General features: G+C 44.3%; 1 long non-coding RNA gene across 2 annotated transcripts in view; it reads left to right on the top strand.

The window, feature by feature from the left end:
- Window positions 1-7490: 7490 nt before the first annotated feature.
- LOC123611433 overlaps window positions 7491-8413 on the top strand; it is a 94668-nt gene continuing 93745 nt past the window's right edge. For both annotated transcript variants that reach the window (XR_006718666.1, XR_006718667.1), the window contains exon 1: window positions 7491-7766. This is a non-coding gene — a long non-coding RNA (uncharacterized LOC123611433). The remainder of the gene's footprint in view (window positions 7767-8413) is intronic.

The raw sequence follows: 8413 nt of genomic DNA, 5'->3' as shown, positions 1-8413 counted from the left end.
CCTTCTTTTTCTTTGATTTATCTTTCTTTTTCTTTTTCTTTTTTTTTCTTTTTTCTTTTTTTTTTTTTTTTTGGCAAAGGTTTGGTAGCCGAGGGGCGGGAGGGTGGTCGAGGAGAAGGCGGCCGCCTGACCAAGTGCCGCCAACCCCGACCGAGGGCCAGTTTCTCGTCGGAATCGAACAGGCTCTCTGGGCTTCCGTTTTTGTTTTTTGTTTTTTGTTTGTTTTTTTGTTTTTGTTTTTCTTTGCATTCTTGTAAATACAGAATTACTAGCTTAAAAAATGTACTGTTGGATTCTGTAAATAGTTATATCTCGGTTGGAGCGGGCGGGTGGGTTCGTGGCGTTGTGGTCTTTGCATTGGGGGAGGGGGGAGGGGCTGGGTGGGTGGGGGAGGGGAGGGAGGGTGGGCGGCCGAAAGCCAACTGTTTGTACTGAATGGCAAGAATGTTCTAGTAAATGTGTACCAAAATGTGAATTACTTTGTACGATTTCAGTCTCCACGTCGACCTAACAGAATATTATTGGTATTAATGTGCTTTTTTTTTTTTTTTTTTTTTTTTTGTATAAAGTGCAAACATTTCGTCCCAAAGTCTAAGTACTTTAGTGCAGTAAAATGTTGTTTCACGTCCTGTCAAGAATTCGTATAGTACGAGCCTGGATCTGCGTGTCAAACTGTTCCATTTGTTTATGTAAAGTGATATTAAAAAAGATATAAACTATAACTGTCCGTTGCTTTTGGCAAAAGATACAACCACATAATGTATATAATTCCTAGTTTCCATATTTATCCGCATGTAAAGGGCCGGTTTATTCATGTTACAGCTATTCAATATTTATGGCTAGAAAAACTCGTATGTACACTTTAGTTTCCAGAACTGTTTGGTAACCTTTCGTACCTTATTAAAGATTCTTAAATCTCAGTGATTGTGGTAGGAATTTCTTCTTCACCCCCAGCAACCTGCTGCCTCTTCGGCCAGCTTTAGTGGGTCTTGAGAAAAGCTTTCCAGTCTCCCTCGCCTTTCTTTTCTGTCATCGCAGATCGTATAAACGTGATAAATGAACGCTACCCTGCTGGCTCTCCGAGAGGGTGTAATTAGTATTTATATCAAAATTTATGAAACAAATTTTCGGCCGCTGTATAATTTAAATGACCTTTGCAGACGTAGAATAACAACCATAAAAATAACAGAAATAGATTGCACAGGCGACATCAATATTAATGTAGGTGAATTGTCAGAAGCTCAGGGGCTCACTCTGCAGTGTTGCAAATGAACTTGAAGCAGAGGGTTCCGCTGCCCCCCAAATTAAATTCCCCGGGCTGAAACCGACTTGCAGATTTACAATATCATATTTTAAATTGCTGTCTTCAATTAAACCATTTACGGCTATAACTAATTTTCAGGATGTTGATGCATGCTTTTACAGACCTTCCTTCTTTGTACAAAAGTAAACGTCCATAAAGCGTCTTACTTATATTTCTTCAAACGTGATGCTAATTTAAATTAATTACTTCCTATGATATGTTATTATTCCTATAATTTTGCCACTGTTATTAGTTCTTTCAAAAATACATCTAGGGAAGAGAATTATTTTATGTAATTTGATTATCTTTCTATCTCTTTTATTTATTTCTCATTTACTTAAGAAATTCGTTCCATTGGCTGGCGTTGATACAGTAAATTTGTAAATGAGGAGACAATATAAAAAATCTAAATTACTTGTGCTTAATGACTGTAGCAGAACGCCTTTTCTCTAAATCAGATTGTCTTTCTTGCAGTTTAGTTTGATAGATTTGCAAGCTATGCTGCTCCTTCGAAGTTAGCTGCGCTGGTAGGAACGCGAGCTTCTTTGTCTCTGGTTGTAGCTTGCATGATCGCCCCATTAAGCAGACAACGTAGGAGAGATCACAAATCAGGGCCTTGGCTGTAGCTGCAAGGGTGTGGATGTGTCAGAGCAGGAGGCAGAAACTGACCTCACTGTGGGCAAGGACGAACCTGGACCTGCTTTTTTAATATACTCTGTGTTTCAGGGAATCACAGGCCATATTGACTCAGTGAAGCAAAGTAGGAGGGGGAAACCCTACAAAAGTGTAAGAACCCCTTCAGATACTCACATCTATTTTAAAGTGACATTAATTTTTCAGAGTATGCCATTGACCAATTACAAAATCAAAATGTTAAATTCTCTTTAAAAATTCTTTGTTGACGTGGCTTTTCATTTATTGCCATTTGTATTTGTCACTTTTAGCCGACAAAGTTTTATTGGTGGAAGGGATTGCTGCACTTTATTTAGCACATGGAAAACTGGAGATGGTGGTGTTTAACTTTTTAAAAAATACTATTGTGATTCTAAGAGTAAATATCAACCTTCCATGAAAAGAGCGCCACCTTGCAAGGTTTGGCGATATTTAAGGAAGTTGAACACCTACATAAGAATTGCTTCTAACTCCTAAGATTTGTGAGACCAAAAGCTGGCCCCAATTGGCTTTGGAGGTTCCAGATTGATTAACAGTGTAGTACTTGAAGTGACACCAGACATTAGGCCCAATCATTTTTTTAAACATGGAAAGAAGAATAAAGATAGCTCCATCTCTCTAGGAAAGTCAGATAAACACCTCAATTAATAATCCTTTCTCTTCCCATTAGGAATCAGAATGTCTGGGAGCCTGACATGAGTATTTATGACAATGATCATAATCACAATAATAACAATACTTTTTAACTTTTTTAGTATATTTGAGAAGATAGTAAATGAGTGCATTTTTTCTTTTGACCATTCATAAAAGCAGTTGACTTCAAATTTGGAAATATAAATGTGTCATTATTTGTTATGTTCCTGGTTATTTAATATTATTGTATAATAATTATACTATGATACATGATTTAAGTAGGATATTTTAAATATAAATTTTAGGGGTCAATATTTACTCTAAAAAAACATTTGAGGAATACTGTGTGTGTCTGTGAATAACACTCACAGGAAAGGAACTTTTACAGCAGAAGCCAATATTTATGCCAAAGCCCCTTATGCTTTCTTTTCTCCAATACCCACCACAAAGAAAAAGTCATTAATGATGTAGGTCGCTTAAAAAAAAATGCTTCAAACTTAAATGTAGCCTATTATTTTGCTGGTACCTTTAATGTCTGCTTCTTGAGATGTATTCTTCATACTTTTCTTCATGGGCTATTAGGTTTTGAAATACATGAATGTGAACAGCGAGATATATTGTTAGACCCTATTTAGCAGGAGCACAGGATGCTGCAAATGGCTGGTTTCTGTGTGTAGCTGTAGATTTTGGTTTAGGTAGAAAGCCATCCTGATTCATATTTTAACTGCATTGTAATCTGGATACTACCAAATGACTGGAACAGCTGACAAGTTATTAAAAAGTTATATTGTGTCAACAAAAAAATGCCTAAGTACAAGCAATCATATTTGAGAAATGAAGAGAAATGAGTTGTGGTTTGTGTGTGTGTACATTTACAGAATAAGCATATAAATATACAAGCACCATTTATATGGGGGCTAAGTAATTTTCAACCATTTCAGATCCTTTGTTTTCTTCTTCAAAAGCTACCCCCAACTGCTTTAAGCATTTGCAGCTGATGATTTTGATTTTTTAAAGTCAAGCATTCAAGTTAACCTTTAAGAAGCAAACCACCTCCAAAAGAAAGATGTAACCTTTCAATTGGCCCATATGCTTATCATTTTTTTTTCTTTTTCTTTCTTTCTTTTTTTTTTTTTTTCTTTAGCTGACAATGAAAATAGCACTAACCTTCTTTGGTGATGGGCCTGGCATTTAGATGTTTCTATTTGTTGATTGTGAAGTTTTCTCAGAACTTTTAAGGGCTGGCAACAGAACCGTACTCCCCAGCTCTGAAGCCTTCCAGACAGCCCATTTTTGAGGCCAAAATGTAACCAGTGTGCTGGATCCCTTGTGAATCAGTGCTGGTGTAGTTAGTACCTAAACATACTGCTTTCCAGGAAGAAGCTTGGAGAAGGCCCTGGTCCCTAAAGAACAGCATCAGTTTAAGATGGGTTGGGGAGTAACTATATATGGTCTGGCAAACTCAAAAGGAAAGCCCTGAGCTTGGGCTTTTGATTATTTGTGAACTACATATGAAACCATCAGATTTCAGAGATTCCCAATTCACATTTCTTTCTTTTTTTTAAATGTGAAATACTAATTAGAAATTTATCTCCTCTCTAAGTATAGAGTTCTCACTTCCTCCTAGCACCAAGTGTAGTTCTTAGAACCTTGTGTTATTATTGGCTAAAAAAAAAAAAAAAAAAAAAAAAAAAAAGTCTTGCTTTCATAAAGATGGTCACAGTTGACAGCACTCTCTAGTTTTAGAATTTTTGAAAATAGAGGGGCAATGAAAAGATACATCCCATCTATGCCAGTTAAGCCACTAAAGGTTGACATTATCTATGGTACTCTTTCAGCTTTTACCACCTCATTCACCATCAGTAATATGTATCCATTCAAACTGGTTGGATACAGAAAGTAATACTTTACAAGGATACCTATATATATTTTTTTCAAGTGACAATTACTAGTTTGGGGCTAGAGATAATAAAAAATGTTAACAACTTCCTATGACATGTCACATTTGAGCCTTTTCTTCAAAGTTTATTGCAAATATAATGGTGTAATATACACAGAGAATGGGCAATATTCTCCATTAATCTATGCAAGACTGGTTGCTCCAGAGTCTCTGCCTGAAGAGGCAACAAGACCAGGCCAAACCAGGGACTATTTATACCATGCAAGCTGAATTCTGGCATTAGTTCCTAACGTTTATTTCCACTTTAGAGGAGGAGCTAGAACAGTATAAAGTTTCCAATTGATGTTAAATTGGAGGTGGGTTTCTCAAGAATGAGAAATAAGAGTTAGCTATCCAGTATGGAAATAACATTGTTTGGCAGCGAAGATGCTAGAGACTTAAAACTGTCAACTGTCCACAATATTTTGGCTGCCTCTAATGGTTGCAGGGCATCTCTAGTAAATGCAGGGAAATTCACTGGTTGTGAAACTTACACAGTGATATTTTCACCTACAGCACCTACAGCCTACTCTTAAGCGTGGATATAAACATATGGGAATCGTATCTTTAAAAAAAAAAAAGCCTCCAGACGTTTGAAGGCGAGATACCTTAGCAAATCTATCCTTTGTGTAACAATTTTCATTAAGCTACAGAAAACATAAGGACGTAAAGACAGTGAGAGAAGCTCACATCTTGATTCCTTTTTAAAAATCATCTGTCCACTCGGAAAAACCCTAGCTTCTCGCAAAGCAAACTGAGTTGTGGAGGAAGGTAAAACCAAGAGAATGGCGTGGGTGAGTCTATGTGTCAAGGGAGATTTTTGTCCTAGAGAATTTCCTGAAAATATATAAACACAGGGGTTGGGGGTGGACGTGTGCTTCGGGGGTGGAGGGTGCGGAACAGCAAGACTTCCCCACAGCACCACCACCAAAGGCCAGGCGGTCAGCTTTTGAGGGGCCCTTTGCGCCACCCTGCAGGCCAGCGGGGCGCTTTCCAAGTCGCTGCCGCGGGCTGGGGCTGCGTCTGGGAACGCAGTGCGCATGCGCGGCCCGCGGCCCGCGGTTCCACGTGCTGATGAATATGCAGCAGGCGCCTTTGCCCACGCGGGCTGCGGAGGGAACCTCTCAGACGCTCAGGCCTGTGAAAGCCGCCGGCCCGGCTGCCAAAATAGTGCGGCGAGGAAGCTGCACGTGTTTGTTTTCCAGCCGCGCTGGTTTAAGTGAGTTCACAAAGCCAGGCAGAGTAGGCTCGAGCCTAAGCTCGCAGAACTTAGAAAGAACCGAAAGCTGAGCCGGCCAGGCAGTCTCCCTTACCCCGAGGGCCTGCGAGGTGCGAGAGTCCCAGACGAGAGCCAAGTCCGCTGAGGATTCCTCCACCTCCCGTCCCCGCCCAAACCGGAAGCTGGCATCCTGGCTCTTCTCATCCCTTAGCTCCTAGACGGGGCACTCTCCCCTCTGCCCATAGACAGAACCCAAGCCTGAGATGGCGGGAGGGGGGAGCAGTCAGTAGGGGTTTCCTAGTACCCACTTCTTTGCCCAGATATAGGCCTGAATGTCCCCCTGTCTGTCTCTCTCCCCCTTTCCTTTCCCTCTCCTGGTCCCTCTTCCTCTTTCTGTGCCCTAGCCCTAGTTACCCATTTAGGAGGTTAGCAGCAGCTCGCTCTAAGGTTTTCACTTGACCCTTCCCAAATAATGCTCGTCAGCTCGCTTGTCTAGGAGCTGATGTAGTTCTGTTAAGCTCAAACGTGCTTATGTGATGACTGGTGGAGGAACTGCCCTGGCTGAGAGACCTGGAAAGTGTAGGGTTTGCTGAGAGATATCCGGAGTTCAGGCGCTGGTGACATTCTTGGGGTTCTGCACGGTGCATGACATTTTGTGGCCAATGTGCTGACAGTTCCAGAGCGAGTGAATAACCTGTCTGCTAGAGTGACCAACGCTTTTAAACAAAGGGGAAGGGTGGTGGAAGGCCCTTGGATCCTTCTATTCTCAGACGCCTATAGAGTCCTGTCTTTGAGTGTGTTGGTCAAAATCCTAGGTCCCATGGCATCAGATAATGGCTGCCACAGGTTCTAATCTTCTTCAGGATTTTACTTTTAACTGAACGGGTGGACCCATTCCATGACACCCATCCCTCTTGCTTCCTCCACTGCCAACAGGAGAGGCCTTGTGCCACTGCAGTCTTACTGAGGGCCAGCTTCACCCTACCAGTTCTGATGGGGGGCCGTAGCATCATTCCATCTGACAGTCCCCGGTCGCCAAGTCTTCCGCTGAAGGGTGCAGCCGAGAGGGGTTTTGGAAACGTTCCTGCCAGGACGAGGCCTTTTCTCTTTGCCAGCCTTTAGGTCTCAGAGTTCGATAATACAAAGATGGTTTGAGAAGAGCCGCACGGACCTGGATCCACAGAAGCCTGGCAGAAGCCCCTCACTCCCACACCCAGGGACTTGGCGGAACAGGCTGGAGCAAGGGGTTCTCTTGTCTGAGGTCCCCGGAGGCCAGAGCGTCCAACGTTTAGTCCCGGGTGCAAAATCCCTTGATCCACTGAACCCCTGCCACAAGAGGCCACCTCACAGGAAACCCTTCGCGATTTGGGTCCCTTTGTGTTTAAACGTGTTATGGGGAGGGCGATTCCACGGACTCCATGCTAATGATGAAGACCTGTGTCGGGCACACTCTGAGCAGAAAGCTCAAACCCAGCGTGGGTTCCTGCGTTCCTCCCCAAAAGGCCAAAGCCCAAAGAACCCTTTTCATTTGGCGAGGGGCTTGACGAAAGGGAGGGGCGTAGGCGGGAGCGGGCCGGGGTCTGCAAGCCAGCGGCCGGACGCGACGGACTTGCCCGGCTGCTCAGCTTGGCCGCCAGCATCAGTGCCTGCGACTTGGTTGCTTCCTCCCCGGCCAGAGAGTGGGGACGCTTCTCTCCCCCCCCCCCCCCCCCCCCCCACGGCGCCTCGGGGTCGGCGCCAGAGGCCCAGAGGCTCTGGCCTGATGGAGGCGAGGCAGGCTCTGTGGCCTCCCCGGGTCAGTCCGAGTTTAGTCTGCGGAGGCGACGGCGGGGGAGCTGGCCGGGGCCAAGATGGACCCCAAACCAGACAGGCGCTTTCCTCCCCCCCCACCCCCACCCACTCGCGCCTTAGTCCCTGCCCATATTGCCCGTCTCCGGTAGGACTATCTGCCCGGCTTCTGTCTGCTGCCAACCTTGCCCGAAACCTAGACCCCAGACTTGGTAAGTCGCGTTCTTCCCCCACCCCGCCCTGCCACCTTCCTAGCGGACTGGGCCCGCGACTTCGTGCACGCGCGTGGCCCGAGGCGCGCGCTGAGAAGTTGGGCTGGTTTGGAGCAGCCGCGCGAATCCGGCCTCTGCCGCTGGTGTGTATGAACGCCTAGGACCTCAAGGTAGTGAGAAATGTCGCGGGGCTCCCCAGTGAGGCGGGAGCAAAAAGGGTCCAGCCTCGCTCCCCTGGATCCTCTTTGTCCCTCTGGACACCAAAAGCTACCTTTTAAGAATAAGCTTTCTGCTGGTCTCTAAAGAGAGAGAGCGAGAGGAGAGAGAGAGAGAGAGAGAGAGAGAGAGAGAGAGAGAGAGTGTTGGGGGAGTATGGGGGAGGGAAACTGTCCCTTCCCTAAAGCAGTGTCTAATCCCTAAGGTCTCCAACAAAGTTTACTCAGAGGTTTCATTCGAATGCTGTGAAGTCCTTGTCGTTGTTGTTGTTACTATTTTAAGTGAAGATTTCTAAGTCACGCTTCTCAAATATACGTGCCTCTTGAGGACATTTCGACAATTACCTTGTCCACTAACTCCACTCCCTTCCCCTGGAAAAAAAAAATAAACGTAATTTTTCAGTAGTTGCCCTAGGACCCATCGTTTACATG

Source organism: Leopardus geoffroyi, chromosome C2 (genome assembly GCF_018350155.1).
Source record: "Leopardus geoffroyi isolate Oge1 chromosome C2, O.geoffroyi_Oge1_pat1.0, whole genome shotgun sequence".
In the NCBI taxonomy this organism is placed as follows: domain Eukaryota; kingdom Metazoa; phylum Chordata; class Mammalia; order Carnivora; family Felidae; genus Leopardus; species Leopardus geoffroyi.
The sequence above is the reverse complement of the archived record's forward strand: the minus strand, read 5'-3'. Positions and strand labels throughout refer to the sequence as shown.